Source organism: Macrobrachium rosenbergii, chromosome 18 (genome assembly GCF_040412425.1).
Source record: "Macrobrachium rosenbergii isolate ZJJX-2024 chromosome 18, ASM4041242v1, whole genome shotgun sequence".
In the NCBI taxonomy this organism is placed as follows: domain Eukaryota; kingdom Metazoa; phylum Arthropoda; class Malacostraca; order Decapoda; family Palaemonidae; genus Macrobrachium; species Macrobrachium rosenbergii.
In genome coordinates this window covers 11,080,600-11,096,240 of record NC_089758.1, presented here as the reverse complement: position 1 = coordinate 11,096,240, position 15,641 = coordinate 11,080,600, and the positions used below count along the sequence as shown (strand labels likewise).

General features: G+C 34.6%; 1 protein-coding gene across 1 annotated transcript in view; it reads left to right on the top strand.

Annotated features, from left to right (window-relative positions):
* Window positions 1–8,280: 8,280 nt before the first annotated feature.
* LOC136848100 (filaggrin-2-like) overlaps window positions 8,281–15,641 on the top strand; it is a 114,572-nt gene continuing 107,211 nt past the window's right edge. Inside the window, exon 1 of the mRNA XM_067120308.1 lies at window positions 8,281–9,150. The gene's annotated coding sequence lies outside the window, so the exon portion shown is untranslated. The remainder of the gene's footprint in view (window positions 9,151–15,641) is intronic.

Here is a 15,641-nt window from a genome sequence, read left to right as displayed (position 1 = left end):
GTTGATAGCATTGATGAGTGACATTACAAACGTAATGTCTTATGCCAGTAAGCAGAGGGGAATGGTTTCCCCTCACCATTGTCAGTTGGCAAGGCAGATGCATGAATGGGTAGTTTGCCAAGCTGTTGAGCATTCTGCTAGTTACATTCCAGGCAAGAAGAGTGTGATGTCAGATCAGCTCAGCCACTGTGGTCATGTTGTAGGGTTGAAGTGGTCTCTACACAAACGTGTAATGAAATGCTTAATTAGATTTGGGGAACACTGATGATGGACTACATCACAAAGTTTAGAAGGAAATGCCGGATGATCTCCTCTCCTGCGCCCCTAAGACAATCTAGGTACTGTATGTAGGCCTTTGTGCGCTTCACTTCTGTCTGATCTGCCAGGTAATCAGTCGCGTTGATTACTCCAGGGTTCAGAATGACTATGGTAGTGCCTCTTTGGCTCCATGCCAAGTCATTTCCCAGTTTGGTGGCTGTCATGGTCAAGGTGCCTAGAGCGGTCTGCTGTGGCCAATTCTTTGTCAATCTCATGCACAGAGGTTTCATCAGGCCAAACAATCCTTCTGGCTTCATTTATGGAGGTTATCCAGTAGCTCTTGCAAGAAAAAGGCTTTTCACACAGGAACGCCTGGTGGATGTCAGGGTGCATTCAATGATCCTTGTCTAACATGTACCAAGGAAATGTGACTCATTCTCTGGAGACTAACTCAGCTACCTTATGAGCCCCTGGGAGAGACTTCGGACAGTGAGCTCTCACATGGCTTGTCCTATCTGGTGTGGCCCTCAGAGAGTTGGGGGTTTGGGTCTTTCTTGTTCAAGTTTGTGGAAAAAATCAGAACCTATCAGCCTCCGAAGATAGATATGAGACTTTCTCAATTCCTTCCTTTAAGGACTTTATTGGTGGTTACTTTTTGTTAGTACTGGAAAGTATAAGAATGAGGTGTCTAGGAACACCTATTCTCTCTGGCTTCATGAAGTGATCAAATAAGTTTGACTTCTCAAGTGAGGTTGATGCTTGTATAGTTTGGTAAAGAGCTCACAAAGTCAAGGGCTTGGACTGTCCCAGGTATTTTGGAAGAAATTTTTGGTTTCACAGGTAATAAGGGGAATGGTCTGGAATTGTCAGACTACCTGTACTTCATTTTACCTGAGGGACATCACTCAAAAGTCCTTGGACACATTTTCCTTGGGATCTGTGGTAGCTGCTAAACAGGTTGTGTAGCTACCCAAACTCAGTTTGGACGGAAAAGTATCTTGCCAGTGTACTTTAACTTGAAGTCTGAGTGTGAATGGTAGAGTGATTGGTTCTCCTCCTTCTTCCTTATCCCACCCTCTGCAGGGCACCAGCTTGGACTTATCACCTGCTGATATGGATAAGCTATATATTCAATTGTCCACTCTTTTGGCTGGATGGTGGTAGAGCTATAATCTAACCCATTGTTCATATTGGCCAGCTTGAGTTATTGTCCAACCAGTGTTGCCCCCATAGAGGGTCACATGAGGTTCTTGGAGAATTTTCTTTATTTAAGCGAGGTTCCAGACACTTCCTGCTCAGGCTTAGTGCCCTGTCATTCTGTCAGTCTTGTGCCCTATCATTCTGTCATTCTTGTGCCATATAGAGTAGGAGTCATCATCGCCTTTCTCACTGTTATGACCAGGAAAGTGAAATTTTTTTCCGGATAATTGCCTTACTTGGCAGTTGAGATATTACCTCCCACGTTGGGAATAAGTCTCCTACATAAAAGGCAATAGTTTGTATTTCCATAAGAACAAATAACAGAATGTTAAAGCAATGTGTATTTTTCCTAGGTTTGCAAACCAGAGCCTTTTATAATATTTCTCACCTCATTCGCTACAATGTCCCGGATGCCTGCTTGGTTGTGGTTGGTGAACGCAGGTATTCCCACTCACCCTACCACCTGTTACCTGCCATGTAACCAAGATGCAACGACCTATGCCAGCCCACATAAAGGATTGCTGCTATAAAAAAGGCTCCAGTTTGTATACATAAGAAAAACAGAAGTTACTTTTAAAATGTGTCATATTTCTTAAAAAATTTGCGATTTTTTAGCTCGTACTAAATTCCTATTATGATACAGAAATAATTGGCTCAGTATATGAAAGGAGGAGGGGTTCCAAAAAAGAGTTGGTATGGTAGTTCTGACAGTGATATAATGGTAATTGTGGTAAGTGAAATTAACATGTTTATTTATCAAATTAAAGATAGTTTTAGATAGACAAGTGGTCACTGGTTCAGGTTCGTACAGGATTTTGCCATGAAAGGAGTTTATTTATATGTTGAGAAACTTTAAGTAAAGCATAAGAAACCAGAAGGGAAGGTAGAGGGTTATATTTGAGATACATACACAAGCATTTCAGGAGCGTAGTTACAAGCCTGAAACCTTTCGTTCTTCTCATCATAACTCACACTGTGCAATTTCAAGAGCCGAATCTGCACATCTGAATTTTGTTCGTCCAGATGCTATGCTCGTCAGGAACTCAAGAGCCATGTTTTCGGTCAAACCATTCATTCATAGAAAGGAAACTCTCTGTCGTAGCCTGTTACCTGAGTCAGTTAAATACACTTCCATTTTCTCTTCTAGTATCATGTACATGAAAAATGTGTAATACTGAGTCTCTTCATGTTTCTAATAATGCTGATGATTTGGGGTGATTGCTTAGCTTTTTCCTATCTCTTGTCAGTTTTCAAACTATTCTTTTTCCTCATATTTTCAGATTGCGTAACATTTTTGTCATTAATTGGTTTCCGATTTTGTGACACTGCTAATTACGTTAATGTAGACGTGTGTAGGAGTCAGCATATTTATATGCTTACACACTTTACCTCCCCCCCCTCTCTTTCTCTCTCAGAAGCAATATATCCATCCACTTTATAATTGTCCATTTTCTATCTTCTCATATATTGTTACATTCTTCTTTGAAGAATTGAAAACATTACTGTACCTGTTATCTTGTAACATACTTTCAAAGGAATGCGTTGTCAGTGATGAACATTCCATTTCCGTACTTCATAATACGGTATATGACTGCCTTTTTCATAAACTGAATTGTTCCTCTCTGGACATATGAGTTACTGTAAAAGCGCTCGGGTTATCATGACGTGAATTTTGTGTACAGAATTATTGTAGGGGGAAGCGGGATGTGTTTGTGTGCGTTTTTTTATATGCCATAGTCGTTTTTGTATTCCATTTGATGCATTGTAAAGCTAGTGACGTGGTTTGAATGTTTATAGGACGCCGTGCATTCGAGTTGATGTGCGACCTCCAAACATAGAGCATAGAGTGGAGTGTATTTTGGTCGACGTTTTGGAAAAGAATTTTGTCTTTCGCCAGCATGTGGTATATTTATTGTTTTACGAGGTAAAACTGTCAAATTACTGACGCTGAAGCTTATCCATAATAGTGCCGCAGTCGCAAAATATTAAATAACTTGAGTTGAGGCTATTAATTTTCATTTAGGTGGTATGTTATTTATTAACACACTCGCGGGGGAAGAGAGAGAGAGAGAGAGAGAGAGAGAGAGAGAGAGAGAGAGAGAGAGAGAGAGAGAGTCGAAGAGCTTATCTTTAGTAAATCTTAAAATTTGTTAAGGACAATATGCCTTGCTGTTTCCCTGGTTACTTCCGGCTCTTTTAACAAATGCTGCGTTGTTTGAATGGCTTTAGAAAGGTTGGAAGTAGAAAGAGTTTTTCTTGCCTTTAGATATCTGTATTTGTGATGTAGGTGTTTTGTTGATAAGCATAAAAAAAAGTTTTAATTTTACTCACAGGTAGCAGTGTTGTAATATTGCTATTAAAGTAGGCCTATTCGTGAATTCTATTCATTCATACGACAAACTATAATATCGGTAAATTTGAAAAGCTGGTTCTGTTTATGATACAAGATCTGAAAAAAAAATATAAAAAGTCAATAGAATTATGGTATGAGGTAAAGAAAAGTTATATGTGAAAGGAAAATAAAATGCACAATACTCTCATATTTGCATGTTTTATGGTTTTGCGTTGAATTCAAATGATTTGATATTAGACAATGTGTGAAATGTTAAACATTAATTTAATATGGTCACACACAATTCTAGCTCTTCTTTACTCCCTTGCATTTGTTTAATTTGTTGCCTTTGGATTTGTTTAATTTGTTGTATTTTCCTCTTTCTGTTACAGAGCCGTGCATGCTCCTAAAGGTAGGATAAAGCCATAGTACTTGTAGGCCAAGACATCCGTAATGTATAAGGTAAGGGTATTTACATGTAGGTAGGGAAAGATACTATATTCGTAAGCGGTTTTTACTTATGTTAGGAGTTGAGTAACATCATTGGGTATATAAATTTCCCATGCACGGTTGGATGCCCCTGGAAAACGAAGTCTAATCATTGTATATAATATATATATAAAAGCTTGATCACTTCCATAATTATAGTGTGCATTTGTACAAAGAATCACAGGACTTCATTTAAACAGGAAGGTATCTGTCAGAGATTTTATTCACAAAAGTTACAATCTTTCAAGGACTAACTGTCCCTTGGCTTCTGGACAATGGGGACAGTTAGTCTTTGAAAGCATGTCACTTTTGTTAATAAAATCTCCGTTAGATACCATACTGTATAAATGAGGTCTTATATATATATATATATATATATATATATATATATATATATATATATATATATATATATATATTATATATATATATATGTGTATGTGTGTGTATGTATGTCTGTGTGTGTATGTATTTATGTATATATATACACACACACACACACATATATATATATATATATATATATATATATATATATATATATATATATATATATATATATATATTAAACATTGAATTAACTGCCAGCTTTTGCCATGTTGGCGCACATGCAGATTCCTTTAATCCTCAAGTGGTCACCGACGGCCTTTTGAGGAGGAATCAGAGAAATGGAGGCAGAACCAGGGGCAAAACATTTTCGAACTTCTAAGCGCGGCTTAGAAACCCAGCATCTTGCCCCTTAAGGGTCCTTATGGTAGAGGAATTAGAATGATATTAACGCACAGGTGGTAAAAAATGTGGCTCTGATATTAGATATTGAAAGTCTGGGCGAAGTTGTCGGAGTGTTTGCTTCAAATATTAGGTTTTCAAGTGGTGTGGAATAGGAAGGGAATTTAATTTTCATTCAAATTGTAGGCAAATATAATTTTTTTTTTTTTTTTTTTACATTTCCGGCCGTGTGTGAAATCATTTTGTTCAACATTTGGCGTTTATCCTAACAGGGAGTGGTTTCATAATTATATATATATATATATATATATATATATATATATATATATATATATATTTATATATATATATATATATATATATATATATATATATATATATATATATATATATATATATTCTATATATATATATACACATACATACATATATATACATGGTATATATACTGTTATTTCATACAGTATATATCGCATGTTATGATATAATGTACGTTAGTGACTGGTAAATATTGTTGATCATATTAATATTTAGATTATGGTAAACATGTTTCGTGGTATTTTAAATTTTTTCCCCTTGGGCAAAATATGTTTGATCTGGGTTCCCATGTATACCATGTGTCATGTGCACAAACACATACTGGATATTGATTTGATTTTATGTATTGTGTTCTTCCCGCTTACTTGAAAGTGTTCCGTATGTGAATTGTTTTCCGTGTTCTGTACACTTATGTTTTATGAAAATTATTTTCTTCATTAAGATGCATTTGAATTATGCGTATTACAATATATATATACAGTATATATAGGAGTTATGTATTGTGTTAATTGATATGACACCATTTATTGTATTAATTGATATGACACCATGTATTGTATTAATTGATATGACACCATTTTTTCCGTTATCTGGTATCATGAGTAGTTATGTCATCTTTTGTGTCTTGGCCTGCGGTCTATGCGCTGTCACGGGCTGTCAAAAAGTTTGATGAGAAAGATCCATGCAATATTACAAAATAATTAAAAAGTTGGAAACTTAGTTTTATTCATTTCAGTGATTTTTCAATTCGGTCATTGATTTTTTTTTTTTTGCCAGAATAAGAGATACTTTCAAAATTAATCAATTTGGATTCTTGCTGCTTGCTGTGACATGCTTCATATGCTGAGTAAAGCGCTGTTTGCTGTTAATATACGATGTCCCTTTCTCATTATAAAGTGTGCACTATAGTTATCGATACTTTCATCACGGTAATCGGTGATTTTTGCCACTTTTTGTTGCTTTGTATATATATATATATATATATATATATATATATATATATATATATATATATATATATATATATATATATATATATATATATATATATATATATATATATATATATATATATATATATATATATATTATATATATATATATATATATATATATATATATATTATATATATATATATATATATATATATATATATATATATATATATATATATATATATATATATATATATATATTATATATATATATATATATCTCAGTTAATGCCTCTCGTGTGACCTCTGCCTATTGCTATTAGGGGTGCTTTTAATCAAGTGACGGAGGTTTGCAGCTCATCGTTTCTTATGATCCAACACATGTTACGGTAATCTAGTTTTTCTTTTGACAAGTTTTGCGTAAAATCACACCGTTATGGCGTCTACCTACGAGAGCATTGAATATTTTATGGAAGACATTGAGTAAAGTTTGCTGCCCCCCACCCCCTTTTGTTGTGAAGACAGTCATAATTTGGTAATTGGAATAACCACTAAAGATTATTTAACTATTTGTATGTAAAACGTCAACAACATTTTTGGCTTGCTGTGATCTTTCTCTTTAAAGTTTTTGATTGCCAACAATGCTTCATCTCCATGGATCACTGAAGGTATGTGCAGTTTTTTTTTTTTTTTGCTGATAAAGAATTTATATATTATGTCACATGAAAGGTTATGTTGTGTATTTTACGTGTCCACGTTCGTTCATATTGCTATTATATATGTTTTTATTGCATAATGTGTTCTGTTTTATTTATCTAATATATATGTATATATACATATACATATACACACACACACACACATATATATATATATATATATATATATATATATATATATATATATATATATATATATATATATATATATATATATATATAAACACCTGATTTATATATGCAGATGTACCTCGGTGAAAATGAAACATTGGATTTAAATCATGTGACTGACTGGTTCCATCCATATATCTAAGTCATCTTCAAGAAGACAAGATATCTTGGATATAAAGAAGAAACCAGCCAGGAATCACACCCAACGCTTCATTTTCCCTTTGGTACACACACACACACATATAGCCTATATACATATATGTATTATGTATATACATAGTACATATATGCATATATGTTGTATTTGCGTATTGTCTTCTGTTTCATTCAAATTGCATCCCGTTTTCCTTTTCTTGTTTTATTGAAAGGTCATGGCTTCTATGACCGTAGTTGTTACGAAGCCGGTGTACAGAAATCAATCAATCAATCATTCAGTCTTGTCGTGGCGGCATATCTTCATTTTCAGCTTGTGCTTGCGATGCCATTTGCTTTAGATGATCAGGCTGCACTGCGTCATGCTATCTCTTTCTTCACCTGTTATCATTAGCTGGTCTAATGAAGCTTCTGTTCACAGGCGAATTATAAATATCTTCACTTGAATAGTCGCTTCGTTTGTAAACTTGGAATCGGTTATTTGACAGTGTGCTGTTATTGGTCATTTTTAATTTAACATCTTTATGTTTACTTTGAATTAGCCAAAGCCTATATATATATATATATATATATATATATATATATATATATATATATATATATATATATATTTACTGTATATATATCAGAGTAAGCATAATAGATGTCAAGTTAAAAATATCCAGTAACTGCATGGTGATAAATAACCAATACTATACTTACAAACAAATGGATATTCGTTAAGTGAAGATATTTATGAATCGGTGTGAACAGACGCTTGTAAATCTTGATAAATGACGGCTTTATTGCATATATTTATCATATATTACATATATAATATATATATATATATATATATATATATGTATTATATATATAGGCTATATGTGTATGTGAGCATATGTTTGTGGATATAATATGCCACATATATGTGTACCCATGCACGCACATGTCACATTCATATCATTTCCATACGAACTGAATTTCGCATTATGTTGTGTGTGCTCAAGATTCCACAGCATCCGTAGATTCATCGCTGATCTAGAAAAAATCGGGTGAGTGAAGTAGATTTCTTCTGTTTTTTTATTATCTAAATTTTCATTCTGTTTTTTGTTTTATCTTATTTGTATGCATGTGATTTCCTTTTCAGTTTAATGTTTTTTGATTTTTAATTTCTTATGCTTCAGTTTTTTAGTATTTTATTTTTTGTAGCTTTTTTTTTCTTTCTTTTTATTGTGTAAATGTATTAATTTTTGTACTTATGTTTCTCTTTTTTCGTATTTCATTTGTATATCATACAATTTTATTTCATTTTCTAAATAGATAAAAGTACATGAAGTCAGACAAATCATCTGTTAGCAATGTTCTTTCATTCGAATATATGATATTAGCCCTTGAGTGAACTCGAAACTTTAATGCACCCCAACTAATTGATATTCATGTAGTCTAAATCTAATTTATACTTTGTAAGTGGACTGTTTTAATGTCCATTTGAACTCCCAGTTTGTAACGCTCGAACTAACTGATTACATGTCATGAGTGGACCAATTCAGCTTTTAAAGTGAATTCCTCCCTTCGTAAGCTTGAACTAATTGATTCGCCCGTAACTTCTTTGCATTTCGTTCGAGTTAACAATTTCAACTTTACAATTAGCCCGAACTTTCAACGTCTGACATAGGAAAGGTTTCAATATCCAAGATAGGAGGTGGGAGAAGGAAAGCTTGCCTTTTCATTTTTGCCGTTATTCTGTGTTAACCGTCCGCTGCCCTTGTTTTCAGGTTTGTGATTCCCATCATTTGTTGACATCGGAAGACCCAGATGTTGTTCTGAGCGAGTGAAACAATATCTTGCTTCAAAAAGAATCTCGTGAGTATCTTCAGTCACCTTGTTTTGGTCAGTTTTGTTTGTCCCTTGATAGTGACGTTTAATATTCCTACTCATTTTGGAAGGGACTGGTTCTTTTTGTGTGTGTGTGTATATATATATATATATATATATATATATATATATATATATATATATATATATATATATATATATATATATATATATATATATATATATATATATACACACTATAGATACATTACATTATATATATATATATACGAGCTTGATGGTGTGCGCTATTTTATATATATATATATATATATATATATATATATATATATATATATATATATATATATATATATATATATATATATATATATATATATATATATATATATATATATATATATATATATATATATATATATATATATATATATGACAGCGTGCACTATCAAGTTTGTATACATACAACATTCATGCATACATACATTATATATATTGCATACTCAAGCTTGATGGTGCGAGCTGCGCTGGAACCTGGTGCTGCCCATCATGGCTCCCCAACCCTCCCAATCCCCCACCTACCTTGCCGCCACCCGGGACAGACAAACAGGTTTGCAGGATGAGGGTGGATGTGTCATGTCTCCTCTACCCTCCCAATCCTCTACCTACCCTGCCCCGGAGAACGATCCACCCGGATTTTTATTATTATTATTATTATTATTATTATTATTATTATTATTATTATTATTATTATCATACGTATACATGCACATACTAGTTGAAATCAACTGCGCTGGTAGCTTTCACAGTATTGCGGATGATATTCTTTTGTTTGAAAAACGACTTTTTTTTATTGGCATTAGAGAGGAGTGAGCAAAATAATTAATTTAATTATATATTCCAATGACTGGTATTACTACTGATAATACTGGTATAGCTGGTGTAGGTGAGGGTAAAAATATTGTGCTGCTGTGTGCTGAGTTTCTTTCTATAAAAATAACATTATCCAAATACTGCTGTCTTCACCTAAACTCTGAATTTCTCACCTCCTTTTGGGGCGCCATGAGGGTGGTGGCTGCTTCTCTTAAAGATATTTGGCTTTGCATGAAGATCTTGCTGGGAATAATGATAAGAGGCTAGGTGGGCCAGGTTTTATGGTTTTGTGAATATAAAAAATGTAAGGGTATGTGACAAATGGATGTGTAGTTTTGGATGTTAACCCTGGGCAAGATTCGTAGTGTAAAAAAAATGGTGATGTCAGCATTGAGGTGTTTAAATTCAGTGTGGCACTACTGCTTTTAATATTTAATATAATTGTTTTAATATCATAGTGTACATCTACTAACTATCAGTATCATTTGATCCCGTATTGAAGTATGAAATTTCAGTATGTAATCTGTTTCTTGGAAGTTCTAATATATTAGTATAATATGTTGTGCACCTAGAACTCCGGACCGCATTCCCAGTGCTTAATGAAGTGATAGTTCAGTGTTGCAAGGAGGTTCCGACTTGTTGCCGTTTCTTTTCAGAGTAAAAAAGACTAAAGAGATATTCACCTTATGTATTAAATGATAGGTCTCCCAAAGTTCATTATGAAAAATATGGTGTCATTTCTTCCTGTGAGTTTGGGTTGGGACCATGGCTAGAAAGTTTTGGAGCATAGTTATTCAGTATTTGAGATTTAAGGGCTGAGTGTGTAGATCGTGAAAAGGCAGTTGGAAAGCCATCCCCATTTGGATAGGGTCGAGTGAGGTCCAAATTGAAATGTAATAGGTTCCTTAGTCCCAGCAAGTATGAAGTGACTTTGGCATATCTCGTTAACACAGGGGGTTTAGAAAAAGGCCAATCTCGAGTTACAAATTTAAGGGGAGAGAATTCCGTACGGAGCTGGAGTAAAAACAGTACAATTTCTATTATTTTGAAATGTTGATAAAGAATAGTTTATAATGGGAAAAACAAATTGATAGGTAATCAGAGATTTGTTAATGTGACATCTTTAATAATAAAGTATTTCGTTGTTGAATTTATTCGGATGCAAAAAAATAATAATAATTTGGTGAATGGGTTTCCACAGAACAGTTTATTTATGTGACAACTGGTAAAGAATACCAAACATACACAAATAAGACAGCACAGCCAGCTGATCCAAATTTAAGAGGAGATTAAAGACAAGAATGAAATGCAGAGGGAAGAGAAATAGGATGGAATTTATGCTTGACGTCCAAAATTGGAAGCAGAAGCCAGAGGAAGGATTCTTTTGAAAGCGACAATGAATCTTCATTTAGTGCCCTTTGTTCAAGAGAATTGGAGGGAATAAATTCATTTTTTTTTAGAAGTAAATGGACTGCTTGCTTAAATTATTAAATATAACAAAAAGATGTGATTTTACTCGTTGTAAGTCCTAATATTTTTTTTGCAAGGAATTTTTGCAAGCGATGTAATTTTTTTCTTGTATTACCTTGCGGTTTCATCATATTTTTTATTGAAATATTGACTACTAGTTGAGGTTTTTAGTTGTTTTTGATAATCGTATATGCTATATTTCGTTGAAAATGGGAATTTTTTACTGTACAGCAATCAGTTTTGTGCGGCTTGGTCTTTATGTTTTACATACCTGCCGTATTTTAGAAATTGATCGAAGTATTCTTCAAACTGCTCGAAACTAAGAGAGTTTTTGCCAGAGAATTGAAGGAAGTTTCTTGCTACATTTGGCGAAATCTCTGAAATCTGAAAAGGTATAGCATGTTGAGGGATGCATACACCATTAAGGAATCCCTTTCCCGATGGTAGATTCATGTGTCACGAATGTCGGGAGAAAATCACCAGTTATATACCTTTGCAAGATCCACAGTGGTGTCTTCAGTTTTTTATCAGTTGCCATGGTCTGGAGAGAAGTAGGTTAAGGGCCGGGAGGTGAAGTGTTATTGAGCCATACCCCAAGAATGCTTATTACAGATGCCTTGAAAGACAAGGGATTGTATTCCATAAAACGTATAATTTAACTTAATTGTTTTTAGGTGATGAATTTTACTAGAAGTAACAACGTGTATTATTAAGGTTCAGGTTCCATTTTAGAATTGTGCTTTTGCAATGGTTTCTTATTGCTTTACAGAAAACACCAGCATATCATAGGTACTTTGAGCATTTTAAATAGAGCGAGAAAGAAATTGGCCCTTTTTCATGTCAGTGAGTTAAGCAAAAATTGTGTTCAACCATAAATAGAGTTGCTACTGGACTGGTCATAGATGCTTGAAAGAATTCCTGGTAGTCAACTCAGGATTTCATGGTCTGGAAAGAGGCCTAAAGGTCTCCAGTGTTCATTGACCCGATGCTTCTGACCTGTTAAAAGTCGCCAGTCTCGTTAACCCACAGATCGTAGATCATTTGCCAGAATCACATATTTGCTCTTACCCTCGTGGTATCAGGCAGTGTCTCCTGTACGGGTTAGTGCCGTCAGCACACCTCACGCGGTGTACTGTAGGCATTACTAAAGGGCGTATGCAGCATTCCTTCTGCCCCTAGCTGCACCCGCTTTTTAGCCTTTTACTGCACCTCCATTCCCGCTTCCGTTTTTCTATCTTGCTATCCATCCTCGCTTTACTGCTGCTCTTAGTATAAGTGTGGGTTTTTTTCCCAGTTTCACTTTTGGATCCTAGCACTTCAACTCATTTATTTTCTGGATCTCTTTTATTCTGCTGTCCAACCACGCCAACTTCCTCTTTTCACGGTCTTAGGCGCTCGCTGTCTGAAAACACCCCAGTGCATGGCTTTATAGACTAAATTTCGTGGTTCATTCTTTCATTGGTCAGCGTGCACTTCGAGGTAGCTGCCGTATCGTCGCACTTGTGAATGGGAAAAAGGTAGTGGTAGTTTTCATCGCAGTACTGCTGAGTTTCGTAGCTATGTCTCGTGAGTCCGGAATATTATTATTATTAATATTATTATTATTATTATTATAAATAATCTTGACTACACTAAAGATTCGTTAATGATACTCTCTCACTTCCTATCGTGCGCGCCCACACACACACAGACACACGCACACATACACATTGTATAGGTGTGTAAAACTTTATATTTGCCTGTTATGGAGTTAAGTGGAAGTAAACGCTGTCAGATTTTCCCTAGCCTTTTGTCTTTTTTTATGAAAACCCTCAGATATCAGATCCTTTTGGTGTACTTTCCTTCCCTTTATAGCAGACCCTTAGTTATCGTTGTATTTATACTTCTCGCCTTGCCCCTTGTGTTATATTCATTCTTTTGTAATGATGTGTTCCTCCGTGTACAAGGAACATAGTAAGTGAAATTGTTAAGATCCGAGATATCGTAGTTTTAAGCCAATTTATTGAGAATCTGCTCTCCCAAGAGATGTGTAACTCCAAAACTAGTAATCGTTTTACCCTATAGGTAGTATGAAAATTATTTAAGCTCGAGAAATATATTGGGTTTTCCTTTGATTTTTACATTTATAAATTCATAAGAATTATAAAGTATAACAAACTCATATCTGAAAAATTTGAGAAACGTTATAAGTTGCAATTCTGTCTGTTTGCTATCTTATTTTGTTGGGTTTAACACTCGGTTCAACTTCAATATATCCGAGAATCTTGTCATATATTTTCTCCAAAGTTATCTTGACACGATTCAGTAAGCGTTTTTATGAACGTTATCCAAGTCTTGCACCAGCCCATGCATTTTTTCTTTTTGGCGTTTTTATGCTGACTTAATTTCTCGGAAATGTTGTGCAGTTTTAGAATGTATTTTATGTTCCTGAAAATGTATTTTTACACTTGTACATCATCCCATTATCACAAAACATTTTGAAGCAAATAGAGATACTTTATCCCATTATCACAAAACATTTTGAAGCAAACAGAGATACTTTATCCCATTATCACAAAACATTTTGAAGCATCAGTAACACACCCATACACATATTCAGCACCTAATTGCTTTTAAAATGTGATTATGTGAATGCATTTACACTTATAAATTTTTAGATTATCTTTAAAGCCACATTTTTTTTTATTAAAGCTGCTGTTCTTATGATTATGTATACATCTGTGTGTGTGCACATAAAGATGCCTAGGGTCACATAGTCGACATAATGTTGAAACAGACCAGGAGAGAGAGAATTCCTTTCAGTGGATGTTGGCAGAGGAAAGTTTTATCTCTGGATCCCCAGTCCGTTTGGGTGAATGGAGTTTAATTCGTAAATATTGAAAGGAAATACATCTGGAGCAAAAGTTACTGAAGTTAACTCCGAGAAATGGAAGACGATTGTTTCTTTTTAAAGTTACATTCTTTTTTGTGTTTTTATTTTGTTTGTTGAGAAAGAATGCATGTATGGGTCTTCTTGATTATTAAGCTTGGTTGCGACGTCGTCTTGTGAAGGTGTATCTGTGATTTGATTTTAGATATTTAAAGTTTATTTTCTTGAAATCAACTCTGTGTCTTCCTCTTTCCATGTGTCCTTCTTCCGTTTGATTTTATTAATAATCCGTCCGTCCGTCTGTCTGGCTGTCCTTATGTCCATCCATCAGTGTTTTTGTTACAAATCTTTACATTACACATGGTACAGAGGTAGACTGTCATACCTAAATGTGTAGGAAAGGACATCGTATGTCTGTCTTACCGGTCTGTTTATCAGCGTGTCAGTCACAACTCCATCGTCATTCAAATTTCTCCCACACGGTCTGAGGGATATCGGTCAAACTTGGTAGAAGGGTAGACTATATAGCTATCATACATACCCCTGCCATGGTGTAAGTAATAGTTAATTTTATAGGTGGTCAGGTGATAATTACTTGACCCCTCCTGGCATTATAGATCAAGAAGATTTATGATTAGAAAAGGAGTATCCTTTGGTCAAAATGGGCCGTCTTGTAAGTGCTTCTTATCCAAGAGGGAATTTGGGATATTTATTTTTATGACATTTGTCCACCCTTCAGATGTGACTTCTTTTTTTTCAACCACTCTTCTCCCAGACGCAATATAAAAGGCATTCGGGTTACCGGAAGTAGGTCTGGCAAGTCCAAACACAACAAGCGCTTACAGCCTAACTTTGGATGGGTTAGCAATAATGGAACAGCCTGAGGGATTAATCTCGGTGTCCCCGGATAGAGTCACCAAACAACGGCCTGCCAGAATCCAGATGGCCTCAAGAAAACAGACGTGCCAACTTACGCACATACAAAGAAACACAAACACACTCACATGGGGAAAAGAAAGTGACATATTTATTGAACGAAGACGTGGGCTATATGCAGAGACGTGCAAGAAGCATTGCTGATAAACATTCATATATTATACGTGTCTAATGATGTTTTACTTTCAACAGTAAAGTATTCTTCTGCGATTCTGCATTTCATTGCATCATTTCGTATGGGAACCGTGTGTCACAGAGAACTGTGGTCTATTGAGAATTTCTGCAACAACATTATAGTTAGACAAAGTAAACTCAGAGCTCATCACATATGTTGCCACTTTTTCAGAACTGACCGTATTAATCCTTCCTA